This window comes from Bos taurus, chromosome 24 (assembly GCF_002263795.3).
Source record: "Bos taurus isolate L1 Dominette 01449 registration number 42190680 breed Hereford chromosome 24, ARS-UCD2.0, whole genome shotgun sequence".
NCBI lineage: Eukaryota > Metazoa > Chordata > Mammalia > Artiodactyla > Bovidae > Bos > Bos taurus.
This window is the reverse complement of record NC_037351.1, coordinates 44,879,821-44,902,205: the sequence shown is the minus strand read 5'-3', so window position 1 is coordinate 44,902,205 and position 22,385 is coordinate 44,879,821. Positions and strand designations below refer to the sequence as shown.

The 22,385-nt window shown below is 38.6% G+C and overlaps 1 protein-coding gene across 1 annotated transcript in view; it reads right to left on the bottom strand.

Moving 5' to 3' along the window:
- SLC14A2 (solute carrier family 14 member 2) overlaps nucleotides 1–7,518 on the bottom strand; it is a 506,674-nt gene extending 499,156 nt beyond the window's left edge. Inside the window, exon 1 of the mRNA XM_015460105.3 lies at nucleotides 7,166–7,518. The gene's annotated coding sequence lies outside the window, so the exon portion shown is untranslated. The remainder of the gene's footprint in view (nucleotides 1–7,165) is intronic.
- Between the last annotated feature and the right edge of the window lie 14,867 nt (nucleotides 7,519–22,385).

Below are 22,385 nucleotides of genomic sequence, written 5' to 3'. Positions count from 1 at the left end.
AGGGCAGGGGGAGGAAGGAAAATATTTTCAATTATCTCGGAAGGTAAAATTTCTTAAGTAGATTTTGTCACATCAGATCTCAGTCTTTGTTTCTTGCTTTTGTTGGGGAATGTTGGAAATTGAATTGATAATAAAGTAATAGTGATAATAAAGACTAACATTTATTGAATACTTATCATATGTAGAGTACTGCTTTCCAAGCTTTATACTAGTGTATACCCAGTACAATCTCATCCAGTAGGTGCCATATTACAGGTGAGAATTTAAATAATTTGGCTAAAGTCACATAGGTAGTAAGTAGCAGAGCTAAAATGCAAACCAAGGACTAGCTGAAAACGAAACCCTCTGTAGACTACCAGACTACATTTAGATAAGCTACAAGATGCCTCCTTCACTGTCACACACAGTCAGTACATATGATTAAGGCTTCCCTCTGCTTTTTAAAACAGTTACCCCTTTGGATTATTACCTGTTTAAATAAAGCTCTATTTTCATTTGTGTTAAAGTTGAGAGAAGTGATACTCTCTCATGAGGTGAGTGATACTTACTTTGATCTGGGAGTCTAAAACAGCCATTTTTTCCTGAATATTTCTACTTTGTAGATCTTAGGTCTTAGCATAAAACTTCAGCATCCTTCCCTAGACTCAATAAGCCATGAGACATAGGACAACGCCTGAAGGTTACCTGCAAGGATTATCTGGGGAGGTGAGATGTGCAGCGGTGAGAAGGAAGATGTCTGGCTCTGTTGGGCTTTCATGTCTGCCATCTGAGACATTCATGCTTACATGATCTGCAGTATACTTTAAATTAAGGGAGAAACCCAATCCTTAATTTGCTTCCAGAAGGTAATTTCCTGAGCTTTTAGAGAAATGTAGCAAATTGTCTCAAGAGCAGTGGGCATGGTGGCCACTAATTAGTAATTGTCTTAAGAAGTCGAATGAATAACTATCTCAATATTTCCACTACTCTCTCCTGCTATCTTCTTGACCAAACTAGGATAGCAGGATGAATGACGAAACTGAGGCCCATAGATGTCCAAGGTCACACCTTCAGTCTCGAAGAAAACAGAACCTAGGTTTCTTATCTCCAGTCAAAACTAATCTTCGATTCAGGGTGTTAATAGTGAAAGATGCCTTGCTGCAGAAAGAAGGAGGGAATCCTAATTAGTCAAGGTGTTTAGGAAACAGCATTCTCTATCATCCTTCAGAAATTAAAATGTACGTTTTGCATATTAAATTCTTTCCTAAATTCTGCTGTAAATTTTTAAGACTTGGTTTCACCCACAAATTCTGTACACTTTGATCACAAGTGGTTTTTTCTTTTTAAACACTTTTCAATATCCAGAGGCACTAGTATTTCTCAAAATCCATTTTAAGTAGTATACCACAAAGCAATTCGGAGGGAGTTCTGGAAATGCTTTTTATTAAAAATAATGGTCGAAATCATAATGATAGTAACTGACTTACTGGCATTTCATGTTCATACTACCTTACCTTGGAATACTACCATAATTTCACAACAGGTCTCTCCCTAGCTCTCTCTATCTGATTGATTCTCTGGACTCCTTCTATATGTGCCTTTTCTAAAGCACTTTCACTATGCCCTCCTGCCACTCTATCATCACCACAACATACACTATTCTTGGCATAAAATCCAACTTCTCAGTCTGGCATTTCAGTCTTTCTCTTTCTCCAGGTTCCCTCTCCACTGTTCTCCAAGACAAGCCCTGTGGTTGAAAATTTGGCACATTTTCTGATTCTCAAACTGGGCACAAACTTCCTCACTTCCCCACCTTTTCTCCTCTCTCCATTTGTGCGGGTGTGTTTCTCAATAGAGCATAGGTTCCTTTGAGAGCAGAGGCTGTGATTTGCTCATCATCACTTCCTGCACAGAACCTGACCCTAGGTCTTACACCAAGGATCTTGTAACAACTTCAGCTGGCCACCTGCACTGCCTTCACCCTGTCTTACCATCTCTCAAACAACGAATGTCCACAACGAGAGTCACACCTGACCTGCGGTTTTATTTTAAGACTTTAACTATGGTGACAAAGTTTTATTATGAAGAAAGTTAGAAATAGGTAACTTCCTGGTGGCTCAGACAGTAAAGAGTCTGCCTGTGGTGTGGAAGACCTGGGTTCGATCCTTGGGTCGGGAAGATCTCCTGGAGAAGGAAATGGCAACCCAGTCCAGTATTCTTGCCTGGAAAATCCCATGGATGGAGGAGCCTGGCAGGCTACAGTCCATGGGTTCACAAAGAGTTGGACACAACTGAGTGGCCTCACTTTCTTTCTTAGAAATATGTTAAGTGATTGTACTTAAGGGAAAAAAGCTATCTCTATTTTAATCGTCTTTTTAAAAAATTATTGAAATTCTAGATCTTCAAGCTCAAGTTTGTATGTTGGTTGAAAGAAGAACTTTAGGTCCCCTTGAGCTTGTGTCAAGCACATATTCTGCCTTCCATATAATTACATCTCCACCTTGTTACAGACAAAACTGTTTGCAGAGGGATCCACGGCTATGAAGACAGAGGCTGAGATTGGACAGACAGTCTACAGTCAAAGATCTGGCTTTGGGTTCCAGTTTCATAACTGACCTCTGAGTGACCTTGGGAAAAGCCACCTTCCCTTCTTGGGCAGCAGTTCCCTTGGCTGTAAAATAAGAAATGTAATATTTGAATTCACAGGGTTATTGTGGAAATTAACTGCGGTAATTGCTATAAAATGCCTTGTAGATTCTAAGGGACTCTGTGAATGTTAGTTATTATTAAAGAAATATTCTGGGCATCTCCAAGTTTTTGTTGCTTGTCTGTTTGCATAAGGCAATACTAGAGGTATTTCCAACTACCCTTGAATAATTTCTGTCATGAAACGTATGATTCTCTTGCATGCGTGCATGCTCAGTTGCTTCAGTGGTATCCAACTCTGTGATCCAGTGGACCATACCCTGCCAGGCTCCTCTGTCCATGGGGTTTTCCCAGCAAGAATACTGGAGTGGATTGCCATGCCCTTCTCCAGGGCATCTTCCTGACTCAGGGCTCAAACTTATGTTTCCTGCATTGCAGGCAGATTCTTTACCACTGAGTTACCAGGGAGGCCTCTTAGGTCTGTACAAATGCTCCATGTTCCAGTTTTAATTCCGTCTATATTTACATGCAGCAGGCTCAACTTCTTAACCAAAAATTCTCCTTTTAGTGTTTGAAGTCTGCTGTTCAAACTTTTGACTCGATGAAGTATTATGGATAAACTTGCCATTTTAGACGCTGCTATCAACTTTGGACTTTCAACTACACACATACACACACACACACACACACACCATTAGGTTTATTTCCTTTCTCTTTCCTTCCTTCTATCCCTCCTAGCTTTCTCTTCCATCCTTATTATTTTTTCTTTCCTCCAATTAAAGTCTAGAAATATTCACTTCAGAGAATATCACATGAATCTTTGCCCAGAGTGACTCTTATATTTCTCTCCTGCCTGAAACACTTGTAAAGCCTCACCATTTTCTCCAGAGCATTCAGATAATCTCTGGTAGATAAAATGGGCCCAACTCTGTGTTATTTACCAATTAAGTCCCAGAGCAGACTATGAAGTTAAGGCGCAATCTACTATGCAGGGGACTTGATTACTGAAGAACATCCCCCAGGCATTCCATGACCTATAGAGGCAATACATTTTCTCTGATATGATGGGAATTATTGACTCACTGAACCAGAACGCTCTGAAAGTCCACGTAAAGACCCGTATTTCCAGAATGGATTGAAAAGCCAACAGTCTCTGGTTTCCTGCATACTCACAGTTTGTAGATTATTGATCTGATAATTAATCAACTCAGAATCCTCAGTATTAGCTCAATGTATGTGCAAAACCCCTTCATCAGACCTGAGTTGAAGAACACCCCAAATCTGCACCTCACAGAAGCTGCTTATAGTGCTCAACTGCTCAAATTATTTTTGTCTTTGAAGTGTAGCAGTTCAGCCTTCCTTAACACACACAAGGTCAAGGAAAGTAATACTGCCTAGGAAATAAGTAAATTGCCACAGACATACAATTATAAATAAGAAAGGCCTATAAAAACAATATAATCACGGAATTTTCAAGTTGAAATAAAATGCAATAAAATTGTTTACAATTTATTGCATATTAAGGCTAGCCTTGGAGGATTACAGACAAGGGTCCTTATAAATTTAAGTACATGTTTGTGTGTGTATGTGTGTATGTGCCTGGACTAAATTTTTTCCCAAAGAATTATTGTTGGAACTTGTTTCATTGAGAGTTGTCATGTCACAGCCTTTCAGGAAAGCATGTTCTCTAGTGACTAGCATTAGCCACATGGAATATTTTGTGGGGAAGTTCAGAACTTAATCTTATCCCTATCTGGCCTATTAGAATTGTCTTCTAAACATTGATATAAAGATCAATTCTGTTTCAAATGACTACTATCTCACGTATGTAGATGAAACAATACATCTTGCTCCTCTATTTCCATGGTCTTTCTGTCCCTCCCAGCCTCTCCAAATCGTCTTCCTATCTCACACTCTGATGCTGGTACTTCTGCTACAAGTAGAAGTCTGAGTCAGCACCCACGCTCTTCCTCTCACCTCTTCTTCTCTGGGAAGGTCCCTCTCTCTTCCCATATCCCTGTCTCCTTAGAGAGGTTCTATAACAGATTCCTTTGCTGAGATCTCAAGGATCACTTATATGAACTGATCACTTTAATATTTGTGGAATAAATTAATGGATAGGTCCAGCCAGGAATCTACATTTTAAGGCTTTGCTCTCTGATGTATTCCATAGTACCTTCATGTTTTTAATACATGAAAGATTTAAAAGATTTATAAATTCACAGAGTTGGTTCTCTAGTGCTAGGATTTTAGCTTCAATGTAAGCAGTGAGATCTTAGTCCTGTGTCTTTGAATGGCACCTACTCAATCTATTTTTCCATCAAGGGTTCATAAGCACCACAAAGGCAATGACCTTTTCTCTACTTCTGTGTTTAACCCCCACAGCCCTCATTATATTACTCTGTTCAACAAATGCCAATGTCCAGCTCTTTCTGCTCCTTCAATCTCCAGATAATTTGATCGACTATAACAAAATGTTTTGCAGCTTACAACATGAAGTTGTTAAAGATTCTTTGTCAGGTAATTGATAAAAGAACATTCCAGCCTAACCTTCACATCCACTGGCTCCAAGTTTATGCCACCTATACTTGTACACCTCATACCTAAAACACCATTAGCCTGTTAACATGAGACTATCACCCATTGCAGATGAATGGTAATGCAGATCTCTGACCCTCCAAGCTGCCTGACAGTTCATGCCACCGGGGGATGTTCTGGGCCCCCTGATGCTGGAGTATTGGCATACTGGGGAACAGGATCTTGAGACGGAGTGGTCTCCAAGACCAGCACCGAGTGCCAGCCCCTAGTTCTCGCCTGGTTTTGATCATGGTCAGGACCATAATTATGCCTCAATACCTACATCTCATGGGCTTCCCAGGTGGTGCTATGTAAAGATCCTGCCTGCCAATGCAGGAGACGTGAGAGATGCAGGTTTGACCCCTGGGTTGGGAAGATCCCCTTGAGGAGGGCACAGCAACCCACTCCAGCATTTTTGCCTGGAGAATTCCCATGGACAGAGGAGCCTGGTGGTCTACATTTCACAGGGTCACAAAGAATTGGACACAACTGAAGCAACTTTAGAGAAGCCAATGGCACCCCACTCTAGTACTCTTGCCTGGAAAATCCCATGGACGGAGGAGCCTGGTGGGCTGCAGTCCATGGAGTCACTAAGACTCGGACCCGACTGAGGGACTTCACTTTCACTTTTCACTTTCATGCATTGGAGAAGGAAATGGCAACCCACTCCAGTGTTCTTGCCTGGAGAATCCCAGGGACGGGGGAGCCTGGTGGGCTGCCATCTATGGGGTTGCACAGAGTCAGACACGACTGAAGCGACTTAGCAACAGTAGTAGCAGCAGAGAGTGTTATTAATAAGACAAAATAAGATTGAACACTTAATGCCGTTGCTTTTAAACCTACCCTTATGCAAAACCTAAATCCACCACCAGCATACAGTGCCCTCAGGGGATCATCAGCCCTCCATCAGACCTGTCAAAATTTTCCATAGTCAACACAGAGCCACACTTGTAAGCCCTGCCATCACATACGGTGAAGGTGGAGCAAAGCATCAGGTGGACCAGACGGTTTCCATTCTACAACCCATCAAGCCTGAACAATTAGAATAGATTTTGGAACCGCCTCCCATATGCACAGATAAAGCTGTAAACATGCCCTCTTGTTCTACTGATGGGAGCCTCAGGAGGCTGATAATCATTTGTCCCAAATAAACTTGTTTGAACTCTTGGTGGATTCCCTTTAGTTTTTCATTACCATTCTGGAAAAAAATGCAAATAATTAGGTGACAGCATGCCCTTTGGACATTATTAACTATATCACAATTATCACATGTAGTGTATTCTATGTGCATACAAGTCCCTTCAGGATAGTGCATATTCTCAACTCCAACCAAAAAAAAAAAAAAAAACAAAAAGAGAGGGAATTATTAACACCCACTCTTCAAGTGCTGTAAAACCAAATCTCAGATTGTGGAACTAAACATTTGTGGCTCTGGCGTCTATACAGGCTTGTTGGAGAATTCACTCACTATGGTGTTTGACACACTCATTCTCTCAGGTGAAATACTGCGGGCAAAACTGTATAATTTATTAGGCTTGTACGGCAAGGCGGAATAATTAGATCCTCTCCTTGTACAAGGCTACATTTTATGATGATCTTTTTAATGCTGTAATCTAAATTGAGGCTGGAGTTGAGGCATGGAGGGGGCTTGAAAGTGAACTAGTTGGGAGATGCTCTACATGAACTAACAGCTGTACTATTATGTCATCAAAAGTAGGATCCTATTCTTAAAGGCTTTCAAATCATCTGTATTATTAGGTAACAAGTACCTCAAATGTTTTAATAGCAAGAACATGATTATACATATCTATCTATCTATCTATATACACAATGTTGTGTTTTATTGTGAGTGGGCAGGAAAAGAAAAAGGTTAGAAGCCAGTAATGTCCTCCATGAACAGGTAGAAAAGAATTTCCAAATGTTGGCAAGAGGTGACAAAGTAAGAAAAAAAGCTCTGCCTTACCTCACAGTTCCTCCTGAGCCTTGAAATGATGGTTTAGAGAAAAGTAGCCAGTGTCACCAAAGACACAATTTGGAATAAGAATTTGAGATCCTTCTCAGGTGATCAAGGCAAAGAAGGCCACGAACACGGAGGCCGCACGGTGTCCAGATGTGTGCTTAACTGGCTCGCTCGGTCCGTCCTCACTGTACCAGCATCTGAGCACTAAAGTGGGTCTGTCATTCTAGGAGATTTGCTTTTAAAGTGCCTCCCCTTAGAATGCTTTCCTTAGCATCCCGTTCTCCTTCAGTGATCAAGTGGTGCATGAGGATAGGGTTGTTTTCCCATTGGAGATTTGCTTCTTATTAAGTAGTCAGATGACCCATCTCAGGGGCCCAAGAAAGAACCATTGGAAGATAATTCTTCCTGCAGCCACTCTGGTTCTGCTTGGCTGCCACTCTGCCACGTTGTTTCCTCCTTTGCACATTACTGAGAGGTTAAATTTTTACAAATCTTATAAGACATTTTTGTCTTTGAGCAGATAGAAGATAAGGAGGGCTCATACACCTGGCCCTCTCAGGATGGAAAACTCCATTTGAGAAACTAATTTGCCATCTTGAAGGCTGATCCATGAGCATATCTGGCCATGGAATTCAGGTGGGAGAATCAAGTTCAAAGAAAAGGTTATGAGAAACCTTTCCCATGAGATCTGGTCCCTTTCTCTTTGAGAGCAGACCAAAGTCAAATTCCTTCACTGTGTCTATTTTCTGAACTCAAGTGCCTAGAACTCCAGTTTTCATCACCCTCATTTCATTCTCTTCCTCTTCATTATCATGATCACAGAAAGAAACAAACGTAATTTTTATTCCCTAACATCGAGTAGAATAATTTGCCTTAAGCATAGTGTAAAAACTAAGGCTCACTTGTATTCTCTGTTTCCTTTGAACATCACATAATTGGTCCCTAGATTTCCCTGAAATCTTAGATTTTATTCTGAAAACCTTGCATTAGCTATGACTTTATCCTAAGGATCAACTCCCTTTAAGCCTCAATATCTATCCATTGCTTTTAGAAATGAAACTGTTTTTCCAAAGGCTCAGCATGCTGTCCTTTGGGCTTTTGCCATATCTTAGCAACCACTCTGTTGGGGAACCTTACAAAAAAAACTAGGCTTCGGAGTCTGGGCACATATTAAAAGATATGTTGCAATAATAAACATTTTAGTTTCTTTGTTTAAACCAGCAATAACAGCTTTTAGTAACTGCTGAGGTCTTGCCCTTTGTTCTGATTAAAGAAAAGAGATTCTTTAAATTTAGTGTATTTCCAGGTTAATTTGCTCTTGCATTTAAGAAATCTCTATTAGATCCATATTCAGAAGAGATGTATGGTCTCAAGTGGCAATTATACATGAAGTTTTTTGTTATCTTTATGGAATTTCCTAATTTTCTTCAAGAATTATACATCCCCATTTTGAAAATCATTCCTTTCAAAGAAATCTAATGGCTTTATGAGGCCATTCACTTTAATCTCAGCATTCCTGCCAGACTGACAGAGGGAAAAGTATCAAATATTTTATAAGTGGATGAAAGAAGAAAACAAGGTCTAGTCATGTAGGATTCAATGCAGCATTTTCTTTTAGTCAATAATCCCTTTACTAAAGGGAACCAGGGCCCCTTGGAGATGTGGCTGATTTTAGAATTGGGGTAGGAAATATACAAGATAAGCCTAGAGAATTTCACAGCTCTTAAAAATAGGAGGAAAATGAAGACTTGATGAAACTGGTAGACACAAAAACTTATAGAGCCCTTCTCGCATTTGTTGTTTCTCAAGTGTTTTAGCTCAAAATAATCAATATGCCCAAGTGGCATATTCTGAAGTGGCATGTTCTGAACCCTTTCATACTAAGTAAGTATTTGCTGACTGCAAATCAAAAAAATTATCATTTTGAAGTGTCATCTTCTCTTATTCTATGCAACAGCAACAAACCATTTCTCGATCAGATTGTAATATGCAACAAAAAGTGGATTTTATATAACAACTGGCAATGACCAGCTCGGTGATTGGACTGAGAAGAAGCTCCAAAGCACTTCCCAAAGCCAAACTTCCACCAAAAAAGGTCATGGTCATTGTTGGTCTGCTTCTGATCTGATCAACCACAGCTTTCTGAATCCCAGCAAAACCATTACATCTGAAAAGCATCAATGAGATGCTCAGAAAACTACAACACCTACAGCCAGAACTGGTCAACAGAAAGGACCCAGTTCTCCACGACAATGCCCAATCACATGTCATACAACCAAGGCTTCAAAAGTTGAACAAATTAGGCTATAAAGTTTTGCCTCATCCACCATACTCACCTGACCTCTCACCAACTGACTACCACTTCTTCAATATCTTGAGAACTTTTTGCAGGGAAAATCCTTCCACAACCAGAAGTAGTAAGAAAATACTTTCCAAGAGTTCCTCTAATCCTGAAACAAGGGTTTTTATGCAATAGGAATAAACTAACTTATTAATATTTTTCTTTGGTAAAAATGTGTTGAATGTAATGGTTCCTATTTTGATTAACAAAGATGTGTTTGAGCCTAGTTATAATGATTTAAAATTTACAATCCAAAACTGAAATTACTTTTTCACCAACCTCATAAATGAATACATAAATGTACGGAATAGACAAATCACCCATGCAGAACAATTCCACACAGCTTATGTGGATAGTCAGCCCCTTAGAAGGTAGAATATAACTCTTCATTCTTCAAATGTGAGTTGCTCATAGTGTATGCCCTCTTGGGGCATGAACAAGGGTCCATGAGCAAATTATGAACAAGGTACAAAGAGTACTTTTCCAGTTGCTAAATCTTACCAATATTATCTCAGACATCAAAAATGATGTCATCTTGATTTCATGTACCTTTGATATAAAGTGATGAGAGTGGCACTTTACCTCTGTGATCTTTCTCCAAAAGTGGGACACTCACATTCCCACTCTAATCATGAGAAAAACATCAGACAAATCCCAATTAAGAGACATTCTGCAAAGTTCCTGACCAGTAGCCTTCAAAGCTGTCAAGGTCAAAAATGTAAAGTCTGACTTTTTGTCACAGGGAAGAGGAACCTAAGAAGACATGATAAGTAAATGTAATGTGGTGTCCTGGATTGTATCCTAGAGAAAGAAAGTCAGAACTAAGGAAGTCTGAATACAGGTATAATGATGGATCAATATTGGTTCATTAATTGTGACAAATGTACTATACTGGCATTAGATGTTAATGATGAGGGAAAAGTGTGTAGGATATATGGGAACTCTACCTTTGCAATTTCTCTATAAATCTAAAACTCTTATTTAATTTTTTAAAAACATCTACCTACTACTTCCCAGGCAACACCTAAGTGCATGTATAGACTGGTCTTCAAAAAATGTTTGCTAAATATATGAAAATAACATTTGTCCTTAGTCTCCATAAATTTACATAGTGCATCAATTTCCATACAAGAGTTCTTCTTTTATTTAATAACTTTGAGAGTGGTATTAGAATATGAAAAAAGGAAATTCTATAGTGGAAAACTCAGAAGTAATTTTTTAGCAATGCATATTGACTTTACTCACAATTTCCATCACAATAGAACTTTAAAAATGAAAATATTAATGAGACTAAGTGTTTTATTTTCAAAATACTTTCACATGTATTTGCAATGTAAATTCCTTAAATAATAAATTGAAAAAGGCAAGGTAGGCATTACTCTGCATTTTGAACATCAAAAATCTTGAGGCAAAGATACAGTATATGATGTATTCAAGATGGAAAAGAGCCTCATATCTATATATTGGCAATAATTAGGCTGTGAATTGAGCAAGCTGGCTAACTTTCCTGGGGTTAAGTTTCCCTGTTTGAAAAATGAAGGAAATTTCCATGGTAGAGGAAAGTTCCTGTTTAATACACCCCCTGTCCAACTCCAAACACATAGAACATAATAAATTTATTTATTTAAAAATAAATACAGATCTGTATTAAATATTAAGGAAAAAACCCAAGGACCAAAAAGGAAAGGAAATTACAGGTATAGGCAGAGGCTGAAGTCTCATGGTCACCAATGGTAAGAGACTAGTTGTATGTGGATTATCCAGCTAAAGTCCTCCAATGGGAACGTGTACTCCAAAATGAGCTCAGGCTGTGATAGAAATTAGAATATCCCATCTTGTCTGTCCAGGTGGCTTCCAGAAACATGATTCTTTCCCAAAGCCTGCCACCAAAGTCAAGTTTCTCATATAAGACTGATTTCCAGGCTGTTACTTGTACACACACTGAGAGTAGAGCTGAGACCTCCTGTGGATCCAGATGGCACAAGAGGCACAGGCTGAGGCCATCATGAGATGGCTTCCGGAAAAGGGTGCAGAAGGGAACTTTTCAAGAGATGAGTGAAACCAAAAAACTGGGTGAATTCCAATTCTAGAAAAAAAGAAATAATGAAAGAAATCTAAAAAGATCCTTAAAAATCAATATCCTTGAAATTCTCAAAGAAATAAGAGAGGAGAATGGGAAACTCGAGAGTAGGTCCAATACTAGGCTAACATGAACAAAGAAATTGAACCATGAAAGATAGAATTGAGGAAATTTCCTAGTATGGAAGCAAAGAGATAAAGTGATAGTAAGGAAAAGAGAAACTGAGCTGAAGGCCAAGAAGTATCAATATAAGCCTAATATGAATTTCATAAGAAAAATATAAAGAATTTGGGAGAGGGTCTAAAAGAGCTAAATAATGGCTGAAAATCTCCAAAGTTTCCAAAAGAGTCTTCCAATTAGGGAGACCCATGTTGTACACAGCAAGAGAAATAAAAAATACAGTCCACACATAGACTGTAAAACCCATGAGAAGAGATAAATTACCTAAAAAGAACAGCATCTGTTTGACAGCTCATTTTTTCATTAATAAAAGAATTCATTCAAAGTGTCATGGGAAAATAATTGTGAATATAGAATGTTATGCCTTCAAGAGTAAATGTGAAATGAAGACATCTTTAGACATTTAAGGACTAAGTTTATTACTATCAGATCCTCACTGCAAGAATTATTAAAGGCTATAATTCATCAAAAAGAATCATAAATTCAGAACTAAGGAGTGGGATTCAGGAAAGTTGGTGAGCAAAGAAGTTGAATATAGTGATGATAAAAACACATAGATGTTTACTGTAAATAATAAAGAAGAAAAATTTCTTTTATGTTTAAAACATGTTGGAATTAAAATTCTAAACATCAACAGTATAAAAACTGGGAATTAGGAGCTATGTACCTAACTAAGGAGCATGAGGTACACTAAGATCCTTTATGTATACTTGATTAGAAAATCAGTAATAGAATAAGTATATTGAAAATTTAAAGATAACTGCTAAAAGAAAAGAAATAAACAGTGTACCTTGCCAAATAGTATATGAAGGAAAAGAGCAAAAAAAAAGAAAATTATAACAGTCCAATAAAGACTGTTAATAAAGAGGGAAGTAGAAGTAAACCTAAAGTAGCATAAAGTAAACACACAATAAGGTAGCAGAAATAAAATCCAAATATATATGGGGAAGCAAGTTTCAGAATAATATTTTGTATATAGCATTGATACGTTAATATATGTAATCAAGTCTACAAAACGCTTTAAACAGACAAAGAATCAAATTCATTAAATTCATGACAGTGGTTGTATGTTGGATAAGGGGTCCCAGAAGACTCACCTTATCTATGATATATTAATTATTTGTATATTTAAAAAGAGATAATGCAAATATTAAATTTCAGGCTTAATTAGAGATGATAGAAACCCAGATATTATTAGATTTTTCTTTGTATGCCTTATGTTTTTCTATTTTTTTTTTACAAAAAGTGTTTAGGTTATTCCTTCTAAGTCTAATAATGTGTATATCTCTATATTATCTCAAAGCATCCAGTGAGCTAAAGGCAGAATCAAGACTAGCACCAATGTTTCCTGATTTCAAGTCCATGATTCTTTCCTTTACACCAATATTCTAGATGTTCAGGTTACAATCAATTTTAGCTGCTCCCTCGAGTCCTTAGAGATGACTTTTGAAAGTTCGTACAAGCTTTGGGTTTTCATTACTTTTTATTCTACTCTCAATGCTTAGATTGGCACCAATTTACCCTCAAGAGGTTCTTGTGAGCCTTAATTGAGGACCACAAAAGATAGCAAGATCTTTAAGTGAGTAGCTCTGAGTAATTTCCCAAGCAGATCACTCTGCAGAATTTCATTTTCAACATGAATGGTCACACTTCAAGCAATGAATGAGACGCATTGTTCAAGGGAAATGACGCACTCGATTCTGTAGTGCTGCTCAACAGTCCCAGTGCAGCTGAGCAGCAGTGCGTCAGCATTTTCGTTATAAACCCATCAGCAGGATGTAAGCGCCAGAGGCTTCTAAAATCAATTTGCTGAGTCACTGCCGAGAAGGACCCACAAGACTGTCACAAACATAAACACCAACCTCTTCAAGGATGTCTTTCTTTACTATGCCCATCCTCACACTGACCCTTGTATGATCTTGAATATTTTCCTTGTGTATGGAGCCTGCTAGCTTGACTATTATGGGTTCATATCAATAGACTCTTAGCTCTCTTACTTTTTCTCTACAATTAGAGAAAATTTGGGGGTAGGTGGAAGGTCTTTTGTTTATCATGATTATTATCCATAGAGAATCAGATTATTGTTGCATGCCATAGTTTTTAGAAGTAGAATAGCTGAATGAGAAAGGTAATCAATCATCTAATATGTGATCATGCACTTTAATAATGAAAACTCTCTCTTTATGGCACTGGATTCACTCCCAGATTAGAAAATTAGTTGGAGCACATAATAGGCCTTTTTTTTTTTTCCCTGGAGTGGGTACATGGTAGAAGACAAAATCTATGTGAAACATCAAATTCATAAACTAGTATCTTCTGACTCTGGAATGCTGTACATTTCCTTCTGGGTGTCTAAAGCCAAACCATCATTCATCATTAGTAGAACTCTACCAGAGAAGACTTCCCCATTTGCTCATTCCTTCTCTGTTGTCTCTGAACTCATTCTATATTTATGTTCACATACTGTTGAAGCCCAGCTTGAAGGATTTTGAGCATTACCTTGCTAGTGTGTGAAATGAGTATGGTACTTTTGAACATTCTTTGGCATTGCCTTTCTTTGGAACTGGAATGAAATCTGACCATTCCAGTCCTCTGGCCACTGCCAAGTCTTCCAAATTTGCTGGTATATAAAGTGTAGCATTTTAACAGCATCATCTTTTAGGATTTGATATAACTCTGCTGGAATTCCATCACCTCCACTAGCTTTGTTTGTAGCAATGGTTCCTAAGTCCCACTTGACTTCACACTCCAGGATGTCTTGCTCTAGGTGAGTGACCACACCATCATGGTCATCCATGATGTAGAAAGGCTGTCAATTCCACCTTCACCACATTTTTGTGTGTGTGCCCAGAAGAATATTATAAAGCTCCTTGTGCTGGAGAACACTTGAAGAAATGGACTATTTTTGTGCAAAGAGAAAAAAAAAAATAGATAACTAACAAAGATCTTCTGTATAGCACAGGGAACTCTGCTCAATATTCTGTACTAAGGCATTTCTTCTTTGTATTCTTGCCACCTCTTATTAATCTCTTCTGCTTCTGTTAGGTCCTTGCTGTTTCTGTCGTTTGTTGTGGCCATCTTTGCATGAAATATTCCTTTGGTACCTCCAATTTTCTTGAAGAGATCGCTTGTCTTTCCTATTCTTTTGTTTTCCTCTATTTCTTTGCATTGTTCACTTAAGATTTTCTTATCTCTCCTTGCTCTTCTTTGGAACTCTGCTTTCAGTTGGGTATATCTTTCCCTTTCTCTTTTGCTTTTCACTTCTCTTCTTTTCTCAGCTATTAGTAAGGCCTCCTCAAGACAACCACTTTGCCTCCTTCATTTCTTGTAGATGATTTTGGTCACCATATCTTGTGCAATGTTACAAACCTCTGTCCCTAGTTCTTCAGGCACTCTGTCTACCAGATCTAGTCTCTTGAAGCATAGCCCTTATTAATAAGTTGCTTTGGTCTGTGATTTATTTAGGGATATTAGTTCTGTTTGCCAAGAAGCTTCTTGTTTCAGAGGCTGAAACACAGTTTAAGAACAGTGATGACAACTTATGAGGCACTAGAGAATTAACCACACATTTATTTTATATTGGAATTTGGTGGGCTAACAATATTGTGCTTGTTTCGGGTGTCCAGCAGAGTGATTCATTTGTACATATACATATATTGCTATCTATTCTTTTTCAAATTCTGTTCCCATTTAGGTTATTACAGAATATTGAGAATTCCCTATGCTATACAGAAGCTCTTTGTTAGTTATCTATTTGATTTATTTTTATTAAATCTTTGTTTGTATTGCAGTTCAGTTCAGTTCAGTCAATCAGTAGTGTCTGCCTCTTTGCAACTCCATGGACTGCAGCATGCCAGGCCTCCATGGCCATCACCAACTCCCGGAGTTTACCCAAATTCATGTCCATTGAGTCGGTGATGCCACCCAACCATCTCATCCTCTGTTGTCCCCTTCTCCTCCCACCTTCAATCTTTCCCAGCATCTAGGTCTTTTCCAATGAATCAGTTCTTCGAATCGGGTGGCCAAAGTAGTGGAGTTTTAGCTTCAGCATCAGTCCTTCCAATAAATATTCAGGACTGATTTCCTTTAGGATGGACTGGTTGGATCTACTTGCTGTCCAAGGGACTCTCAAGAGTCTTCTCCAACACCACAGTTCAAAAGCATCAATTCTTTGGTGCTCAGCTTTCTTTATAGTTCAACTCTCATATCCATACATGACTACCAGAAAAACCATAGCTTTGACTAGAAGGACCTTTGTTGGTAAAGTAATGTCTCTGCTTTTTAATATGCTGTCTAGGTTGGTCATAACTTTCTTTCCAAGGAGCAAGCATCTTTTAATTTCATGGCTGCAGTCACCATCTGCAGTGATTTTGGAGCCCCCAAAATAAAGTCAGTCACTGTTTCCACTGTTTCCCCATTCATTTGCCATGAAGTGATGGGACCAGATGCTATGATCTTCGTTTTCTGAATGTTGAGTTTTAAGCCGACTTTTTCACTCTCCTCTTTCACTTTCATCAAGAGGCTCTTTAGTTCTTGTTCACTTTCTGCCATAAGGGTGGTGTCATCTGCATATCTGAGGTTATTGATATTTCTCCCAGCAATCTTGATTCCAGCTTGTGCTTCATCCAGCCCAGCGTTTCTCATGATGTACTCTGCATATAAGTTAAATAAGCAGGGTGACAACATACAGCCTTGACGTCCTCCTTTTCCTATTTGGAACCAGTCTGTTGTTCCATGTCCAGTTCTAACTGTTGCTTCCTGATCTGTATACAGATTTCTCAAGAGGCAGGTCATGTGGTCTGGTATTCCCATCTCTTTCAGAATTTTCCACAGTTTATGGTGATCCACACAGTCAAAGGCTTTGGCATAGTCAAGAAAGCAGAAATAGATGTTTTTCTGGAACTCGCTTTTTTGATGATCCAGCAGATGTTGGCAATTTGATTTCTGGTTCCTCTGCCTTTTCTAAATCCAGCTTGAACATCTGGAAGTTCATGGTTCAAGTACTGTTGAAGCCTGGCTTGGAGAATTTTGAGCATTACTTTATTAGTGTGCAAGGTGGTTGTAATTGTACAGTAGTTTGAGCATTCTTAGGCTTTGCCTTTCTTTGGGATTGGAATGAAAACTGACCTTTTTTGTATTCCGGTATAGTCAATTGGTGCCTTTGAATTGTGGTGCTGGAGAAGACTACTGAAAGTCCCTTGGACAGCAAGGAGGTCTAATAAGCCAATCTTAAGGGAGATCAACCCTGAATATTCACTGGAAGGACTTATGCTGAAGCTGAAGCTCCAGTATTCTGGTCATCTGATGCACACAGATGATTCATTGGAAAAGTCATTGATGCTGGGTAAGACTGAGGGCAGAAGGAAAAGAAAACGTCAGAGGATAAGATGGCTGAATGGCATCACTAATACCATGACCATGAACTTGGGCAAACTCTGGGAGATGGTGAGGGACAGGGAGGCCTGCCATGCTATAGTCCATGGGGTCACAGAGTCTGACACCACTGGGCAAATGAGCAAAAATAGCATAGTCAATTAACAATGCTGTGATAGTTTAGGTGGGCAGCAAAGGGATTCAGCATACATATACGTATATCCCTTCTCCCCCAAACTCCCTCCCATCTACACTTCCATATAACATTGAGCAGAGTACCCTGTGTAATACAGTATGTCCTTGTTGCTTATCCATTTTAAATACGACAGGGTGTACCTGTCCATCCCAAACTTCATAAATGTCCCTTCCCTCCATTCTTCCCATGGAAACCATAAATTTGTTCTCTAAGTCTGTGAGTCTGTTTCTGTTTTGTAAATAAGTCCATTTGCATCATGTCTTTTGATTGCTGGGTGATAAGTCATGGGGCATGAACTCCTCCTCTGTTGGGAGAAGATATCAGCTCCACTCCTCTGGATCAGGCCCAGTGAGTTGGGGCTCAGAGCACCCTCAGGTTATTCATATTCATGCTTCTCCACTGTTCTGCAAAGGTAGCAGTTTGTTTTAAGAGATATTGCTCAAAATTACCTTAAGATTGACAAACTCAAAGCAAATTTTGACTTAGAGGGAGAATCTAAAGGACTATTAGCAACAGCTGTAAAACCTCCCCTTATTGAGTAGTGTCTCCTGCACTTCAGAGAATTGCAGCTTTAGAGAGTGAAGGTCCTTCAGTTCAGGAGCTTTAAAGTTCTTTTAACTGTTATCGGTAAGAAGACTTCCATCTCACATTGCAAAATAGTGCATACACATGATTCAATGACAGAAGAGAATGAGAATGAAACAAAAATTTCTGGAAGCGCTAACTACGGTAGGTGGATCAATTGATACTACACGTCCTATTATATCTTACTGTATCCTATCCTATGTTATTCTATTACATTACAACTCATTTTTAATGTTGAATTTATGTCTCAAATATAGAAATTACTTTCTCCACATAACAAATAAGAATTTTTTATTCCTATGTCATTCAGTACTTGAGTCAACCTTTTTCGTGATCCTCTCTCTGATCAGTAAAAAGTTCCTTGGAATATTTGATAGGATCCTCTCTCTCCATGACTTCTGTGCTCCAGTGTGCTTTGGAGCTTTTCTGGTTGTCCTGGATTGTGGCGACAGCCACAGTCCTTGCTCACCGTGAACAGTTGCAGCTGGACATCTCTGCTCAGGGCTTTCTGAGAGGCCATGTATGGCTTCCCCTCAATAAAACCCACCTCCTCTTCCCATCCCCAGTCTCAACTAGAAAAGAACCACTTAAAATAGTATCAGAAACATAAAATATTGGGGAAATTTTGACAAAATGTGTGCAAAAGTTACACATTGAAAACTATGAAAGATTCCTGAAAGACATTTTAAAAAGCTTAAATAAACGTGTTCATGGGGAAGCAATTTTCTCAAATTCTTCTCTAGATTCAATGCAATTGCCATCAAAATCTCACTAGTACTTTTGTAGAAATTGGCAAATTGATTCTAAAATTCCTAGGGCAATACAGAGAACCTACAAGAACCAAGACAACTTTGAAAAAGAACGAAGCTGGATGGCTAACACTACCTGATTTTAAGACTTATTGTAAAGCTATAGTGATTAAAAAAATGCATTATTGGCATAAAGATAGATAAATATTCCAAAGAATAGAAAAGAGTCCAGAAATAAATTGCCACATATATGGGCAACTTATTTTCTTCAAAAGTGCAAAATTCAGTACAGAAAGGTGCTACAAAAGGTGCTGGAACAATAACAGGCGAATTTGGCTTGGAACACAGGGAAGCAGGGCACAGGCTGATAGGGTTCTGCCAAGAAAATGCACTGGTCATAGCAAACACCCTCTTCCAACAACACAAGGGAAGACTCTACACATGGACATCACCAGATGGTCAACACCGAAATCAGACTGATTATATTCTTTGCAGCAAAAGATGGAGAAGCTCTATACGGGCAACAAAAACAAGACCGGGAGCTGACTGTGGATCAGATCATGAACTCCTTATTGCCAAATTCAGACTTAAATTGAAGAAAGTAGGGAAAACCACTAGACCATTCAGGTATGACCTAAATCAAATCCCTTATGATTATACAGTGCAAGTGAGAAATAGATTTAAGGGCCGAGATCTGATAGATAGAGTGCCTGATGAACTATGGAATGAGGTTCGTGACATTGTACAGGAGACAGGGATCAAGACCATCCCCATGGAAAAGAAATGCAAAAAAGCAAAATGGCTGTCTGGGAGGCCTTACAAATAGCTGTGAAAAGAAGAGAAGCAAAAAGCAAAGGAGAAAAGGAAAGATATAAGCATCTGAATGCAGAGTTCCAAAGAATAACAAGAAGAGATAAGAAAGCCTTCTTCAGTGATCAATGCAAAGAAATAGAGGAAAACAACAGAATGGGAAAGACTAGAACTCTTCAAGAAAATTAGAGACACCAAAGGAACATTTCATGCAAAGATGGGCTCAATAAAGGACAGAAATGGTATGGACCTAACAGAAGCAGAAGATATTAGGAAGAGGTGGCAAGAATACACAGAAGAACTGTACAAAAAAGAGCTTCATGACCCAGATAATCACGATGGTGTGATCACTGACCTAGAGCCAGACATCCTGGAATGTGAAGTCAAGCGGTTCTTATAAAGCATCACTACAAACAAAGATAGCGGAGGTGATGGAATTCCAGTGGAGCTATTTCAAATCCTGAAAGATGATGCTGTGAAAGTGCTGCACTCCATATGCCAGCAAATTTGGAAAACTCAGCAGTGGCCACAGGACTGGAAAAGGTCAGTTTTCATTCCAATCCCAAAGAAAGGCAATGCCAAAGAATGCTCAAACTACTGCACAATTGCACTCATCTCACGCTAGTAAAGTAATGTTCAAAATTCTCCAAGCCAGGTTTCAGCAATATGTGAACTATGAACTTCCAGATGTTCAAGCTGGTTTTAGAAAAGGCAGAGGAACCAGAAATCAAATTGCCAACATCCGCTGGATCATTGAAAAAGCAAGAGTTCCGGAAAAACATCTATTTCTGCTTTATTGACTATGCCAAAGCCTTTGACTGTGTGGATCACAATAAACTGTGGAAAATTCTGAAAGAGATGGGAATACCAGACCACATGACCTGCCTCTTAAGAAATCTGTATGCAGATCAGGAAGCAACAGTTAGAACTGGACATGGAACAACAGACTGGTTCCAAATAGGAAAAGGAGGACGTCAAGGCTGTATATTGTCACCCTGCTCATTTAACTTCTATGCAGAGTACATCATGAGAAACGCTGGGCTGGATGAAGCACAAGCTGGAATCAAGATTGCTGAGAGAAATATCAATAACCTCAGATATGCAGATGACACCACCCTTATGGCAGAAAGTGAAGAGGAACTCAAAAGCCTCTTGATGAAGGTGAAAGAGGAGAGCGAAAAAGTCGGCTTAAAACTCAACATTCAGAAAACGAAGATCATAGCATCTGGTCCCATCACTTCATGGGAAATAGATGGGGAAACAGTGGAAACAGTGTCAGACTTTATTTTTCTGGGCTCCAAAATCACTGCAGATGGTGACTGCAGCCATGAAATTAAAAGATGCTTACTCCTTGGAAGGAAAGTTATGACCAACCTAGATAGCATATTGAAAAGCAGAGACATTACTTTGCCAACAAAGGTCCGTCTAGTCAAGGCTATGGTTTTTCCTGTGGTCATGTATGGATGTGAGAGTTGGACTGTGAAGAAAACTGAGCACTGAAGAATTGATGCTTTTGAACTGTGGTGTTGGAGAAGACTCTCGAGAGTCCCTTGGACTGCAAGGAGATCCAACCAGTCCATTCTGAAGATCAACCCTGATTCTTTGGAAGGACTGATGCTAAAGCTGAAATTCCAGTACTTTGGCCACCTCATGCAAAGAGTTGACTCATTGGAAAAGACTCTGAAGCTGGGAGGGATTGGGGGCAGGAGGAGAAGGGGACAACAGAGGATGAGGTGGCTGGATGGCATCACCGACTTGATGGACATGAGTCTCAGTGAACTCTGGGAGTTGGTGATGGACTGGGAGGCCTGGCGTGCTGCGAATCATGGGGTCACAAAGAGTCAAGACACGACTGAGCGACTGAACTGAACTGAACTGATGCATAAAAACAGTGAGCTTGAAATATATACTTATATCATTTGCAAATATTAATTCAGAATAAATCATAGACTAAATGTAAATCCTAAAAAATAAAACTTATAGAAAAAAAAACTGGAAATTTATGTTCCTGAGTTAGGAAAATTTTTTTTAGATATGACATAAATGATGCATAAAAAGAAGAAATTAATAAACTAGACTTTCTCAAAATTAAAAGTTTTTGCAAAAGACACTATTAAGAAAATGTTAAGAGAATTTTTTAACTGAAAAAAATCAACAAAACAATACATTTCTATTTTACTTACTTTTTGAGAGGCCCCCAAATATGTTACAACCTATTTGAAAACACAAGTTCCTGACAGGGTCTAAATATTGACAAATTATACATCCAGTAAAGGACTTTTATCCAGAATATATAAAGAACTCTCAAAATGTGATAATAAGAAAACAAACAACCCAATAAAAATGAGTGAAACATTTCAACAAACTTTTGACCAAGAAGATTAAACATTTTAAAATAAACATATCAAAAGAGACTCTTTAGGGAAAGAAAAATAAAAACCACATTCAGATGCCACTATGCACTCTTAGAAAAACTAAAACTTAAAATCCAGTGTTGACAGATGTGAAAGATTTAGAAATTATCTATATTCCTATATGGATGGAAAATGATACAAGTACTTTTGAAGACTTTAGTGTTTCTTAGAAAATTAAACACCACCTACTAAATGATCCAACCATTCCAACCCTAACTATTCACTCAAGGGAAATGAAAGTATATGTTTACAGCAAAGATTGGTACGTGGGTGCTCAAAGCAGCTTCTATAAACAGGAAAAATAGGTAAGTAGATTGGGCCATAGCCATACAATGCCATAGAAAGGAATAGATTTCTGAGACACACAGCAACGTAGATGAATTTCAGAATAGTTATCTTAAGTATGTTAAAGGAGTTAGACCAAAAAAAAAAAAAAAAAGTGCACACACTATAATCACATTTACAAAAATAATGATTGGTTTAGTCACTAAGTCA